The sequence below is a fragment of the Lissotriton helveticus genome, chromosome 3_1, assembly GCF_964261635.1.
Source record: "Lissotriton helveticus chromosome 3_1, aLisHel1.1, whole genome shotgun sequence".
NCBI classification, from domain to species: Eukaryota; Metazoa; Chordata; class Amphibia; order Caudata; family Salamandridae; genus Lissotriton; species Lissotriton helveticus.
In genome coordinates, this window is record NC_136061.1 from 30,260,990 (window position 1) to 30,276,195 (window position 15,206).

Below are 15,206 nucleotides of genomic sequence, written 5' to 3' on the forward strand. Positions count from 1 at the left end.
CAATGGAAGCCAGAGGTACATCAGTTCAACACCCCAAAAAGTCGAAAAACACACAAAAATCACCACAATCTAATGCCATCCATGCCCTCAATGATGTTTAAATTCAAGACACCCCACAGAAAGAATTGGTCCATGCACCACTCACTACCCCTGGGCCTAATGGCTAGTGAGGCTTTACAGGCACCCCAAAATAAAAAATAAAATCAACATATAACAGTGAGCTAAAATTCCATGACATAAATGAGAATTAGGTAAAAGAAAAATCACAGAAACAGTTGTATCATGCACCCATGACTACTCACTACCCCTGGGCCTAATGGATGAAAGCAAGGCAAACTGGGTGCAGGCCTGAGCACACTGCCTGGCTTCAAAATGGGCCCTTGAGCCTTGACCCCCACCACATGGCCAGGCCCTGCCTGGACCAGCCCTCTAAATGGTTTCCACCCACATGGCCAGGCCCCAACAACACCCCAAAAAGTCGAAAAACTCACAAAAAACACCACAATCCAATGCCATCCATGCCCTCAATGATGTCTAAATTAAAGACACCCCACAGAAAGACTTGGTCCATGCACCACTCACTACCCCTGGGCCTAATGGCTAGTGAGGCTTTACAGGCACCCCAAAATTAAAAAAAAAATCAACATATAACAGTGAGCTAAAATTCCATGACATAAATGAGAATTAGGTAAAAGAAAAATCACAGAAACAGTTGTATTATGCACCCATGACTAACCCTGGGCCTACTGGATACTGTGGCTACCCAAAATATATATTTTTTTAAAGAAGGTTTATGCTGCCTGTGGTGGATTTCTTGTTGTTCAAATCTCCCGCCGGAAGTCAACTGCGCGCCGCATCTACGTGTTCGGCATTGTTTACTCCCGCAATGCGTGATCGCGGGCCCTTATGACGTACTCTCGTTGTCAAACTCTTGCTGTGCAAGATGGCGAGCCGCGATGACGTAATTGCGTTCGAAAAACTCTCGCGCGATCACGCAGCAAGATCCAAAATGGCGCAGCACACGCAAACCGGGGGAAAAGCAAATCGGTGGTCTCAGAATCACGGTAAGTCAACGCCGCGCGCGCAATATTGTATTTTTCAAGCGCGACCAAGCAAAAAAATCCGCAGCTTGCAAATTTGTGGATTTTTGGGCAAATTTGCACGATTTGCGGCGCTAGAGGGCGCGTGACCGTAATGGCCGCACTTGAGTGAGGCTCCGGACTCCTGGAACCAAGCTCCTGTACTTATCCTGTATTATCGGTGCGCAGCACGACTCTGGGCACGTAAAAAGACTCGAGGACCTGTCCTGTACAATCGACGTGAATTTCACCTTCTTCCGCCGCGGAGATCTAAAGATAAGCGGGGGACTTGTACACTCCGGAGCTGCGACCTGTGATGAGCGTACTGCTGGGGCGGAGACACTGCCTGGGAAAGACCGTGGTCTCCACGAGGTGTCAAGGCCTCGTAGGGGAACCCGCCCTGTGATTGCTGAGTTAAGGCGGCCCGAGACGCGGTTACTGAAATACCGTTGGTGGAGGGTGCAGCACATCACCTCAGAGCACCGCTGGGGGACGACAGCAATAGCGCTACATACGGACCTCTGGAGGCCTATACAGGGGAAACACAAATTGCGCCAAGCTGCACCGTGATTACAAACGGCAACAGGTCAGAGGAGTGAGTGCAGTGGCAACCCCTCGGGAACTTGCATGGTGGGGAGAATGGTTGGGACGGCCAATGCACATCAAGTTACTGATACCCCACTGCAAGATAAGGCTGTGAAAATATGGGTCTATCAGAATCCCTTTGCGCAGTGGTGAGGCGCTGATAGTAAGACTAGCTCCCTGAGACGCAGACAGTGCGGAGCGTGGGCAGGCTGTGGGGTACGGAGGAAAAGCCGGGTGAGTGCTGACGTGGCCTACTGGGAAGCGGACCACGAGTGGGCTGATTGCTGTTGACGGCGCTGCTTGGGCCCTGACCCTGTATTTCACTGCTCCTGACACCGGCATCTTGGGTTTACTGAGCCGGGGTCTCCAAACCTAGTTATATGCCCTGGAAGATCGCCTTGTGATTGACGCCGTGGGATACACGTACATTAGCGGAACGCGCTGCTGCTCTCCCGAGCTGGCCTCGACAAGCGTGGCGCAATAGCTAGATTCGGCGCATTGTGTGAATAGCTGAGCTTGGGATCACACACGAGGCAGCTGGGTGAAATATTGTGAATTGCGATGACTCTACGAGCTCACACCTGAACTTTTGTTGTACAGGCTCCTACGGCGCTGTCACTGAAATAACGCTGCGCAGACCCACCTTTACAGACACTTACAATACGGGGATAATACCAAGACGACAAGACCATGGGGAAGCTGGATACCCGGCAGCCCAAACTCACGTTTGAAGCTGCGAAAAAGGGATCGAAGCCAGGCTCTGCTGCTGAGGCGCATACTGAGATGGAGGTGCAGGTTGCCAACGATCCTTTTCCGGATATGGACATGAAACAACTTCTGATGGAGATGCGGCAGGGGTTCGCAACTGTGGTGGATAAAGTGGATCGCATGTCCTCAAGGATGGACGCCATCGTCCACAAAGTTGATCAACACCAGGAGCGTATCACGGAGGCGGAAAGGCGAATATCTGACTCCGATGACCGAACTTCTGGCCATGCAGCGCAACTGGCGAGGATGGACAAACTGCTCTGTGTTATTGCAGCAAAGAACGAGGATTTGGAAGCCCGTAGTCACAGGAATAACATACGCGTTACGGGTATTCCAGAGTCCACAGCTACCGGACGCATGGAAGACTACATCGAAAAATTGTTGGTGGCATCCATAGGGGCAGAAGCATTCTCTACACAACTTATTGTGGAGCGCGCACATCGATCACTTGGGCCCAAACCCAAACCTGGCTGCCCCCCTCGTCCAATCATCGCCAGGCGACTGAACTATCGAGACCGCGATGTGGCTCTACGTGCAGCGCGCTCCAAGCCGGACTTGAATTATAATGGCGTCTCATTCTCCATCTTCCCGGACTTCACCCCGTTGGTACAGGAGGAAAGACGCAAATTCAAGGACGTAAAGAAAAAATTGCGGGCGGCTCAAGTTGACTATGCCTTGCTATATCCGGCCCATCTTAAAGTAACGCACCAAGGGAAGCAGAAGTTCTTTACGAATCCACAGCAGGCTGACGATTTCTTGCGAGAGCTGAAAAAAGCGCGCCGAGGGGGACGGAATCGTGAAGACGGTCGACGGGAACAAGAAGATGACATTGAAGACGAAGATTGACACTAGCCTGCGCTTGATAGCGCTAACCCACGATGGTCTCTATGGGCAGGACTCTGAGGGAGTTGCGGACCATGTTGGTCAATGAACAGTGATCGGCTGCCCAGGGACGTTTGAGACTGCACCAGTGGTAATGTATTCCAGGACCCGCCTCTATTGTTTTTTTTATTTTTTGTTTTAGAGTTTTATATAGCGCGAACTAGAACCGAACCGAATCAGTTATCAGAGCGCTTTACATAGCACCAGTTACGTTACATGAGGACACACTTTCATTTTAGGCACGGGGTGATTAAGTGATTTGCCCAGAATCACAGGGGGTTTTTGGCATCGTTACCGAGACTCGAACCCAGATCCCCAGGTCCGAGGTCGAGCGCCCTAGCCGTTAGGCCAACCACCTCTCCTCCGTATTTCTGCTCCGAGCCTAGGGGTGGCACAGTTCCAGAGGCCGGAGGGAGAGGGAGGCGGTTAAGCGGGCCCTCTAAGATGTCCCCCAATGGGTGTTCCCCAATCTACTGTTCTAAAGTTTGGCAAGGGTCACTGTTGTTGTTGGATATGCTGGGAGGGTGGTGGATATGCAATTCTGGCGAGTTGGGGGCGCTTCAGTGGGAGGGGGTGGGACTGCGGTTGAGGGGTCGACGGGGGGACTGTTGGTTCAATTTTTTCTACTTTTAGGAGACCATGTAGTAACAACGGCCACTATGGTCGTGGCAATGGCAAGGCACGACACGAGACAGTGCAGAAGGGTGGTGATGATGAAATACTCACATGGGTGGTACCACTGCTGTTATGGAGATGCAAACTTCTAAACACCTATGACTGATGGGTCTAATAACAAGTTATTGACGATAATGTCGTGGAACGTTAGAGGCCTTAATAATCCAAGGAAATGTAGACAGGTACTGGCCTACCTGGATAGACATGGAGCACAATTGGTACTATTGCAGGAGACACATATCTCCCCACAGACCACTACCTCCTTTGCAAGTCGATGGGCAGATATTTTTCTTCCTACTCTTCCTACGCCCGAGGCGTTGCAATACTAATCAAGATAAACATCCCGCTCCTGCTCCAAGGTACGATGAGTGATACTGCAGGACGATATTTGATAGTCTGGGGTAGATTAGGGGAAGTCACAGTCACAGTAGTCAATTGTTATGCTCCAAATGTCGATGCCCCGGAGTTCTTTGTGTGGTTGTGGGGTAAAATATTGAATATAGGCTCTACGCATATCATCTGGGGGGGATTTTAATGTGGCATTGGTGCCGGCAGTGGATAGAGCGGATGCGCTAGCACAGTATCACCCTAAAGCACGAGAGGTACTACAGGACACATTGGAGGAGGGTCTCCTAGTCGACTGTTGGAGACGCCCACAAACCCATACACTTGAGTGCACGCACTTTACATCTCACACAGGGACATGGGCGCGGTTGGATTATTGTCTATTAACACATAGCCTGCCGGGCACTGTGACAAATGCGAAACACCTGGCCTGTACATACTCTGACCACTGCCCTGTTGCGCTCACCTTGAGATTCCCAGGCCTAGATTGCCCTAGACCGCCCTGGCGGCTCCATCCCACGGCGCTGCTAGACGCGGTTTTTAGAGAAGAGCTGCGGGATGACATTAATGACTTCTTTCCACGGAATCAGGGTACTGTTGAGAGTGTTGAGAATATATGGGAGGCCTTTAAGGTCACTCTACGTGGCTGGTGTATAGCGAAGGGATTCGGGGTATTGCAGGACATTCAACGTACGATCACTAGATTGGAAGGCGAGCTGAGAGAGTTAGAACATAGGATGCAGCAGGGAGACGGTCAGGAAGCGCAAGCTGAATTTAGATTAAAACTGTGGGACTATGAAATAGAGGCGGAGCGGGAAACACGTTTCAGCAGTAAATATTGGAATGCCAGACGATACGGAGAGGGGGAGCGGCCTGGGAAGACGCTGGCGACCATTATACGAAATGGCCGAGGGACCAACACTGTACTAGAGGTCGCGGACTGTAACGGTGATATACGCAAAGATACTGCCCAAATCGGTGAGGTCTTTACTGCCCATTTTAAAGAGTTATATACTTCCCAAGCCATGGAAGATGTGGATTTTGACTCATTTCTGGGTGATGTAGCGTTATGCTGGCTGAGCGATGTCCATAGGAAATTCCGGAGCGCCCCTCCGGAACTGGACGAAATACGAGATGCGATTATATCCCTGAAAAATGGGAAAGCGCCGGGACTGGATGGTATACGAGCGGAATTCTATAAGTGCTATATCGATATTATGGCCCTGGTACTGCGGGAGGTATTAGATGAATCATTAGAAATAGGCATACTGCCTCGCAGTATGCGCGAGGTGGTTATTACTTCGCTCCTGAAGACCGATAAGGATCCCTCACTGTGTGACTCTTACCGTCCACTGTCACTTATCAACTGTGACGCTAAGATATTGGCCAAGGTATTGGCCACCAGCCTGTCCCTGATCATGACCAGGATAGTGCTCCCGGATCAATCGGGGTTCGTTCCATCACGGGCTACGAGCCATAATCTCAGAACTCTGTTTTCCCTTGTCCAAACCGTTGCGCCGGACATCCCATTGGCTGCTGTGTTTCTGGATGCCTCGAAGGCGTTCGATTCTGTTGAATGGAATTACCTTATCACGGTGTTGCAAAAAATGGAATTCCCCCCTGTCTTCCTGGCTTGGGTTAAACAATTGTATACTGCGCCTACTGCGCGCATCCTTATAAATGGTCACCTGTCGTCTGCGATCTCACTTACGAGGGGCATCAGACAGGGGTGCCCACTGTCGCCTCTCCTATTTGCAATTGCCATAGAACCATTGGCGTGCAGGATACGGCAACTGCATAGGGAGAGTGCCTTCCGCTGTTTCCAGAGGCAGATATCTATATCATTAAACGCGGATGATGTCACGCTATACGTCAAAGATCCCCAAACGAGCCTTAATACTTTGCTATGTGAATTCCTGGTGTTTGGGAGAATATCCGGAGTGAATATTAATTGAAGTAAATCCCAATTCCTACCGTTGACGCCTGCCGTGACCAGGTTCCCGCTGGACTTCCCGATCGCATGGTGCAAAGCAGATTTGAAATACCTGGGGGTGCAGGTCTCGAGAGAGAGGGAGGAGACACTGCGCATGAATTATGGCACGGCTATTATGAAACTGAAGGAGACCATTACATGATGGATAGCGCTGCCATTGTCAATGGCGGGGCGCATCTCATTGATCAAAATGGTGGTACTCCCGCGTTTTTTGTACTTTTTTCAAAACATCCCTTACTTCCCGGGCACTTTTTTCTTCAAAACACTAAGATCTGAGCTCATCAGACTGGTGTGGGGAGGAAAACAACCTAGACTTAAGTGGAGCATTATGGCGCAGCCTTATGAAAAAGGAGGATTTGATATCCCTGATTTTGAGGCATATTGTAGGAAGGTTGATCCCTGACTATGGTTGCCCCCAACTTTTTGCCTGGTGTTTTGCTGGTTTTCTGACTTAGTTGACCTGAGGCCCTGCTATTCAGGACCTCAGGCCCACTGCTCTCTCTGTAAAATGGATTCCATGTACCTTAGGTACATATCTAAATTGGATACTGAGTCACCTTATCAGTCCCTGTACTGTGTACCTTAGGTACCCAGGGCCTAGGTGTACCCAGGGCCTACCAGGGGCTGCAGCATGTATTATGCCACCCCTGGATGGCCATCCAAATCTGACACAACTGGCTGCTTGACAGCTGGGGCAAGGTGGTGTAATCACCCTTTGCTTTAGATATAGTACACCTATATCTAACCCTAAAAATGGACACACAGATCTCCTATCAGTCACTCCTATGGCAGGCCTTAACAATCCTGAAGGCAGAGTGCTTGGAATCGTGTGAGATGGTGCTCTGGCATGAGCTGAGCCTGTCTGCGGCTTTCGGGATCTATCCCTTAGCCGTTTCCATGATATCGCATACCATATACTCTTAAGTGCATTATAATCCTCGCGGTTATGTGCCAACTCTGGTATCGCTTTATCAAAACATGTCGAGTAAGGTGTCATACGAATTGGAATACTAACCCCTCGCCAATTCTGGCGACGGGGTTAGCATTCCACCCTTCTAGAGGGACACGACATGCCTGTAACCTATAACCCGGTTAAAAGTCAGACAGAGCCTTAGCATCCACAAAATGGATGCTGCCACCGAGACACAAGTCTGCCCTCCTGCTGCTGGGAGTCCTCCCAGAGCAGGAGACAAGGACAAAGGGTTTCCTGCCAGGGGCGGTGCCAGCACCGTCCCAGACAGGGTTTTGTGTATTGTAGGTAGGCAGGGCTTTAGAGGAAGGTGACTGCACGTGGCACCCCGGTGCTCACTGTGCATAGGCTGGCTGGAACCAGTTCCAGGGTCACTCCAGACCCTGTGCTGGGGAAAAGCCCGCCAAGGAAGTGGGTGTAACCACCCCCCTCCTGGTCCCACCCATAGGGCAGGACCTAGTCGCGTGCCAGCCCCTTTTTCCCAGATAAAGGTAGAGACTGGCCCCCTTCCAAATCAGATCATCTTTGAATCCTGAAACTACTTTCTGCGAAAGGAACTCAAGACTTCTTCCTAAGATTTCTCCCTTGTGACTAAGGAGTAGTCACCCTGCATCCGCAGGCACCATCTAAGAACACTGCGGTCTGCTGTAAGTCCTTCCTCCGGAATCCGACTGCCCAGCTCGACGAGAACCGGCTTCCCTGGCACCTCTGACCTCTACCCACCTCTACAGCCCAGCTGAGAACCGTGGGTGCGACGAGACCTCAAGGGACCGGCCATCTGCAAGACTGCACGACTTCTTTCCAGCAAGCCCGCCGAGTGAATTCCTGGTGAGTGCTTTGGGGTCCGAGAAGCCCCCACCCTGAGCAGCTCCAGCACCGAAGAGCAGCCCCCCAGCATCTCCACGATCTGCGTGGGGCCCTTCTGCTTTCCGCTGCTCACCGCGTTGTTTGGCTACTAGCCCGTTGGCTTGTGGCCTCCCTGACGACGCCCGACGACATTTCTGCTGCTGGTCTGGTTGCTCCAGACTGGCCCTTGCTCCCTCCCAGAAGAGGAGCACCCCGGACCCTCCTGGTCCACTCAAGACGCCATTTTGAGTCCACCGCGTGGGCTTGAATTAGCCAAGGCTTGTTGCCCAATCCTGGGTAACTTCGACGCCAACGACTTCATCCTCCGTGGGACAGCTCGCACCTCCATCCTGGTCGCCGACAACGCCTCCTGGTCCGAGAGACTGCAGAGCCCAGCAGCGCCCACTCACCTGACTGCGGTGACTTCGCCCGGTGCCATCCTGGTGCCCACTTAATCACTGGCTAGTGATTCAAGAACTTGGTCCCCTCTGCTTTCAGGTTTCTTCTTCCTTGATCCAGGCTTGGATCCATCGAACTTTCCTTCACTGGTCGCCTGCCAGCAACTTCTTCCTTCCAGGCTCCTGGTCCGGCAACGAGATCCCCGACGTCTTTTCAGACCTATGCAGCTGCAGCCCCTGGGCTAGGTAACTTCGGCACTTCGGTGTCCCAGCATAGCCTCACTATCCTAGGGTCAGGATCCACTGTCGTTTTCTTCCTACCAGGTCGGGTTCGCCCGTGAACACTAACTTTGCCTTTTCTAGCTTCCATAGACTTTGTCCCGCATCCCGCGTGAGAGTGCACACTCTGCACCCGAGTTCCCTAGGCCTCCTGCTAGTAATCTAAAGGTTCAGTAGTCCAGTCCTAGCGATCCCAAAGCCTCTGAGAATCGTTACTTACCTGCTAGTAATTCGCATTCCACTTTGAAAGTATATGGTTTTTCGTGCCCCTCGGGCATTTGTGTAACGTGCTAACTTAAAAGTATTTTCGTAAGAGTTTTGTTGTGTGCTTAGCACCCTGTCCTCATAAAGAGTACAGGGTTGTTGTGATTCTAATAAATACATTGTTTATTTTCATAACACTTGTGTGGTGTCCTTTCACTGGGTGTTCAAGGGGTAATGTGATGGTAAAACAGCTGGCTTAACACGCCCTCTAGAGTCTTAGCCTTAGACTGCTCGTATCCATGCTACTAGGATAGCTGGTCTATAAGGTTGACTTACAACCAATCATCAATAAGGGTTGTTTGGACTGATATATAGTGATCACTAGAATAGTGAGCACTGCACATCAGGCCAACTTCTCACACATATTACCTAAGTGCTCAGGCGCATTTTTTCTATTACTGACTCTGACCCACCAAGTGTATGCCACAACTAGCGGCAGAGGACTGGATAGCGCACCCGCTGCCTTTAAACGGCATTGTCCATGGGCCTACTGGAATCCTGGAAACGCCACTTACGACAGTTTCTTGTACGATAGACGCATGGCACAGAATATTGAGCAGATTGCAACTCACTTTGCTGTATGACCCGCACATGCCTATGACATATCACTCACAGCTGGCAGTGTTTACTGAAACTGGCTTTCAGTTAATGTGCAGGAAATTGCAGAGGACCACATGGGGAGATATGTTTCTCAATGGAAAGTTCTGCACCAAGGAGCAGTTTTTTGGTGGTGCTGACCCCACTCCACTCGAGGTTTTTTATTATGTGCGGCTCAGAGAAGGGATGAAGATACTTATGTCTGACTATCCTACTGAACCTGAGGCAGTCCCTCCTTTGGTCGTACTACTGAACAGCACAGACGGCAAACACTTGGTATCTCACATATACGGGAGTATTCGAGCGCACACACCAGAGGTGGTTGGGACGGCGCGTGGGCACTGGGCGGAAGATATAGGGGAAGACATCCCTGATGAGGCCTGGGAATACTGCTTTGAGTTGACTGGACGAATTACTTCTAGCTGCAGGTTCAAGATCATTCACTATAAATTTCTACATCATATTTACTACACCCCGGCTCAAAAGTATCGCTTTAGGCTGGCAGACTCGGACCAGTGTGAGAGATGTAAGCATCCAGGAGCTGATTTTTTCCATCTAGCATGGCTTTGCCCACAAGTAGAAGTGTATTGGGAACAGGTACATGGGGCATTGGTGAACATATCTATCGCTTTGGCTAAAGATCCCATGCTTTTTTTATTAGGATACACGGCGCACATACCTAGAACACACAGGAAATTCATTGATACAGCACTTTTGTTGGCTAAAAGACGACTAGCATGTCGATGGGGGAGGGGGAGAGCCCCGAAATTTAAGGACTGGTTGCAAGATATGGTATATAGTCAAGATCAGTATAAATTATTTGCTGAAACGCAACCTGTGAAATCCAGACCAACAGATATATGGGGTCCGCTAAAATCCTACATACTACAAACAGATGCAGATGATGTAGAGGGTGAAGTGTAACAATATTGACTGTTGTACATGAGTACCAGGGTTGATTAGAGATATTAAGGCCGAGTACTCCGACACCAGGTCGTGTCCTGATTCCAGTGATGTTGCATACTGCCTCTTCTATGTCTGTACATGTTTTGATATGCATGCTACTTTCTGTGTGGATAACCAATAACTTACCGCCTTGCAGTGGAGAATTGTCTAAGTCTGAAATGGACCAGTCACTCACTACCCGCCTGTACTGATTGATTGCCTGTGTATTATGTGCTTTTGAAACCTTATTGATTGCTAATTGTTTATGTTTGTGGAAATAACCTATAAATAAACGTTTTAAAAAAAATTGCGCGATTCGCGGACCGCAAATTTGCCAAAAATCCGCAAATTCCGCGAAAGAAACAGATTTTACGCCCACGCTTAGTATTAAATGCTACAGATAAATCCAACAGCACAAGCATTGCGGAACTGCCCTGGTCTAAGGCTTCATGTATGGATTCCACTGCTTCCAGAAGGGCTGTCTCAGTGCTATCGCCAGATCTAAATACGGACTGGGAGTTGTGAAGACAGTTGTTGGACTCACGGAAGGCAGACAATTGCATCTGGACTTTCTTCTCAAGGATTTTGGCCGGCACAGGCAGGGGAGAGATAGCCCTAAAATTCTTGAGCTCTGCTGGATCAGCGTCTGCTTTTTTCAGGATTGGCAAGATATAGGCTGCTTTCCAGGAGGAAGGGTAAATGCCCATCCTCAAGGAGGAGTTCCAAATGGTATTGAGCTGCTGATTGACCCGCTTGGCCATCAGTTTAAAATACTTGGATCACCCGGCGAACCTGATTTACATTTGCTTAGTTCTAAATTTGAGGCTTCTAGGCAAAACGCACTGAACTCAGACCAAATTCTGGGCATGTTCAGGGTAGAGATTGGTGCAATTGGAGACCCAGCTGAGGAAAAAGAGGAGTAAATAGCTTGAACTTTCTCCTGAAAAAAGTGGATAATTCCTTACACAGCGTAACTGTGGGTAAGATATTGCTATTCAAAGCCACCGGTTTAATGAAGTCTTGAACAATCTTGAAGACTTCTTTCACTGAGCTGTCCAAGGACTTCATTCGATTGGCAATATAGTCTCTAATGGTAGTGCGTTTTAACCCATGATATTTTTTTAAAGCTGTTCTGTAGGTGCTCTTTGCCTCAGGGTTTTGTTGTATAGCGTTTACGAACCCTTGTGTAATTTTCTCGATTCATGACCTTATATAGGTAAAGTGCCGTATCCTTATATAGGCATAGAAATCATAACCATATTCAGACGTAGTCCTAATACGGCATGGCTACTTCCACTAGTTCCGAAAATCTACAACGATTTCTAGGAAAAACCCGCCTTCAGCAGTCAGGGACTTCCCCCGGCATGAATATTGATTTATTCAAGAACTCATGTAGTTTTCAAAGAACTAAGGGCCATTTGTAGGTAAATCTAGAATACCGAATCCTTAATACCGAATTTTACCGAATCGGTATTAAGAATTCGGTAAATGCGATGTAGATAAAAAATCAGTAAACATTACCGATTCGTTAAAATTCGGTAATAAATACCGAATGTGAACGAATCGGTAAAAAATTTAAATACCGAAAGACAAATACCGAATCGGAGTTACAGAATACATTACCGATTCGGTAAATACCGAATCGGTAATTCAAAAATTCGTAATTCGTTGAATCAGCCAATCCTGTATCACCCAATTACCTCCCAAACAGGAAGTGGCCACACCCAGGCAGGTGCACAGGACCTGGAGCTCACTGTGAGCGCCGACGAACTAGCACCCTTGAAAAACCATCAAACCAAGCAAAGTAGCAAAAAAGCCCCCTGGTTCAACGATGACCTTAAGACATCCAAGAAGCTCTGTCGTACCCTCGAGAAGGCTTGGAGAAAAAACCCAACCACTGACAACCTAGCCGCCCTCAAGAACGCCACCCACAAACACCACCAACTGATCCGATCCACCAAGAAATCAGCATTCAAGGATCGACTTGACAACAACGCCCACAACAGCAAGGAACTATTCAACATCGTCAAAGAATTCACCAACCCCGCCGCCGGCACCAACGACATCACCCCATCCCAAGACCTCTGCGACTCCCTAGCCTCTTTCTTCCACAACAAAATCGCCGACATACATAACAGCTTTGAAAACCAGTCCGGAGACCAAGCCAATCCACCCACCCCCGAACTAAATACCTCCGCTACCAACCTTTGCGCCTGGGACCCAATCACCACTGCAGACACCATCCACCTGATGAACTCCATCCACTCAGGATCGCCTACTGACCCATGCCCCCACCACATTTTCAACAAAGCAGACTCCATCTTCGCACCCCATCTCCGAGACGTCATCAACTGCTCCCTCTACTCCGCTACCTTCCCAGAAAGCTGGAAACATGCCGAACTCAGCGCCCTTCTGAAAAAACCCACAGCAGTCCCCACTGAACTTAAGAACTACCGCCCCATTTCGCTCCTCCCATTCCCTGCCAAAGTTATTGAGAAAGCCGTCAACAGTCAGCTCGCCGCCTTCCTCGAATCCAACAAATCCCTCGACCCTTCACAGTCCGGCTTCCGAGCCAAACACAGCACCGAAACCGCCCTAATCGCAGCAACAGACGACATTCGAACACTACTGGATAACAGAGAAACAGTTGCCCTCATCCTACTTTACCTCTCCGCAGCCTTCGACACAGTCTGTCATAGCACCCTCATACAACGCCTCTATAAAGTCGGAATTCAAGGAAAAGCATTGGATTGGATCATCTCGTTCCTCGCCGGAAGAACCCAGAGAGTCCGCCTTCCCCCTTTCAGATCGGAGCCCACCGAAGTCATCTGCGGCGTACCACAAGGATCCTCACTCAGTCCCACCCTCTTCAACATATACATGAGGCCCCTCGCATCCATCGCACGCCAACACAACCTCAACATCATCTCCTACGCAGACGACACCCAGCTAATCCTCTCCCTCACCAAAGACCCAAACACCGCCAAAACCAACTTACACGAAGGAATGAAAGAGGTAGCGGAACGGATGAAAAACAGCCGTCTAAAACTGAATTCGGACAAAACGGAAGTCCTGATCTTGGGCTCATCCCCCTCTGCTTGGGACGACTCATGGTGGCCACCAGCCCTGGGAACAGCACCCATACCAACGGACCACGCACGCAACCTAGGCTTCATCCTGGACTCCTCCCTCTCGATGACCAGGCAAATCAACGCCGTTTCTTCCTCATGCTTCAACATCCTTCGCATGCTCAAAAAAATATTCTGTTGGATCCCCACCGAATAAAGAAAAACGGTCACCCACGCACTGGTCACAAGCCGACTGGATTACGGAAACACCCTTTACGCCGGAACAACAGCCAAACTACAGAAACAACTCCAACGCATCCAAAACGCCTCAGCCAGACTCATACTAGACATCCCCCGCCAAAACCACATTTCTGTTCACCTGAAAGACCTCCACTGGCTCCCCGTCAACAAGAGGATAACGTTCCGACTCCTCACGCGCCTGTCCTTTTACACCCCCACCCGCCAACTTCGCTCGTCTAATCAGGCCCTCGCCACTATTCCGCGCATCCACAGAACCACCATGGGGGGAAGATCCTCTCCTACTTAGCGGCCAAAACCTGGAATTCTCTCCCCACCCACCTCCGCCTTACACAGAACCACCTCTCCTTCAGAAAACAACTTAAAACTTGGATATTCGATAAGTAAATTACCCCCCCCCCCCTCCTCCCACAAGTGCCTTGAGACCCTCTGGGTGAGTAGTGCGCTATACAAATCTCTGAACTTGAACTTGAACTTGAGGCAGGCAGGCAGGCCGGTGAGCTGAGGAGCCAGCAGTAACAGAGCCTCACAGCTACAAGTAAGATAAAAAAAACAAGATAACAAGCATTGAAATGGCAAGCCAGGACAGGGAGAAGGAGGGAGGTGATAGGAAAAGAAAACTGAAGTTCAGTGACAAGGAGCTGGAGGTACTGATCCAGGATGTCAGCCAAGACCATCACAAGCTTTTTGGAGCCCAGTCCCACAAAGTGCCCGAGTCACAGAAGAGGCAAATCTGGAGTGGCATTCGGGACAAAATCAATGCCATAGGTGTGACCTAGCGCACCATAGAGGACATCAGGAAGAGGTGGTACGACCTCAGGAAGACAGCAAAACTAAGGATGGCAGAGAGACAGAGGCAGGCTGCCAAAACAGGTGGAGGAAAGAACCGAGCCCCAGCACCAACACCACTGGAGCAGATGGTGGAGTCCATCACCCAGCCGGAGAGTGTGAGTGGCGTGGGAGACGCAGACAGCTCTGCCAGAGCAGCAAGAAAACAAGGTAAGAAGCATGCCCAGCATGCTGTGCTACCCCCTCCCCAACCCCAATCCCCATAGTGGCATAGGGGCTCCCACTCCACGTCTTACTGATTACCTGCAATGCATTATGGGTGATGTAGTCAGAGGGAACTTATGTATAGGACAGTCAGGCTAGCAAACACAATAGCATGGTAAAGTAATTGGCTACGTCAGGACAATCACTGTGCTCTGTAGGCATGATGTGTAATGCAATTCCATTGCAGACAGAGCAGTGAAT

At 49.8% G+C, this 15,206-nt stretch overlaps 1 protein-coding gene across 5 annotated transcripts in view; it reads left to right on the plus strand.

Annotated features, from left to right (window-relative positions):
* ADCY10 (adenylate cyclase 10) overlaps nt 1-15,206 on the plus strand; it is a 4,100,562-nt gene that overhangs the window by 3,051,991 nt on the left and 1,033,365 nt on the right. The gene's annotated exons all lie outside the window — the stretch shown is intronic.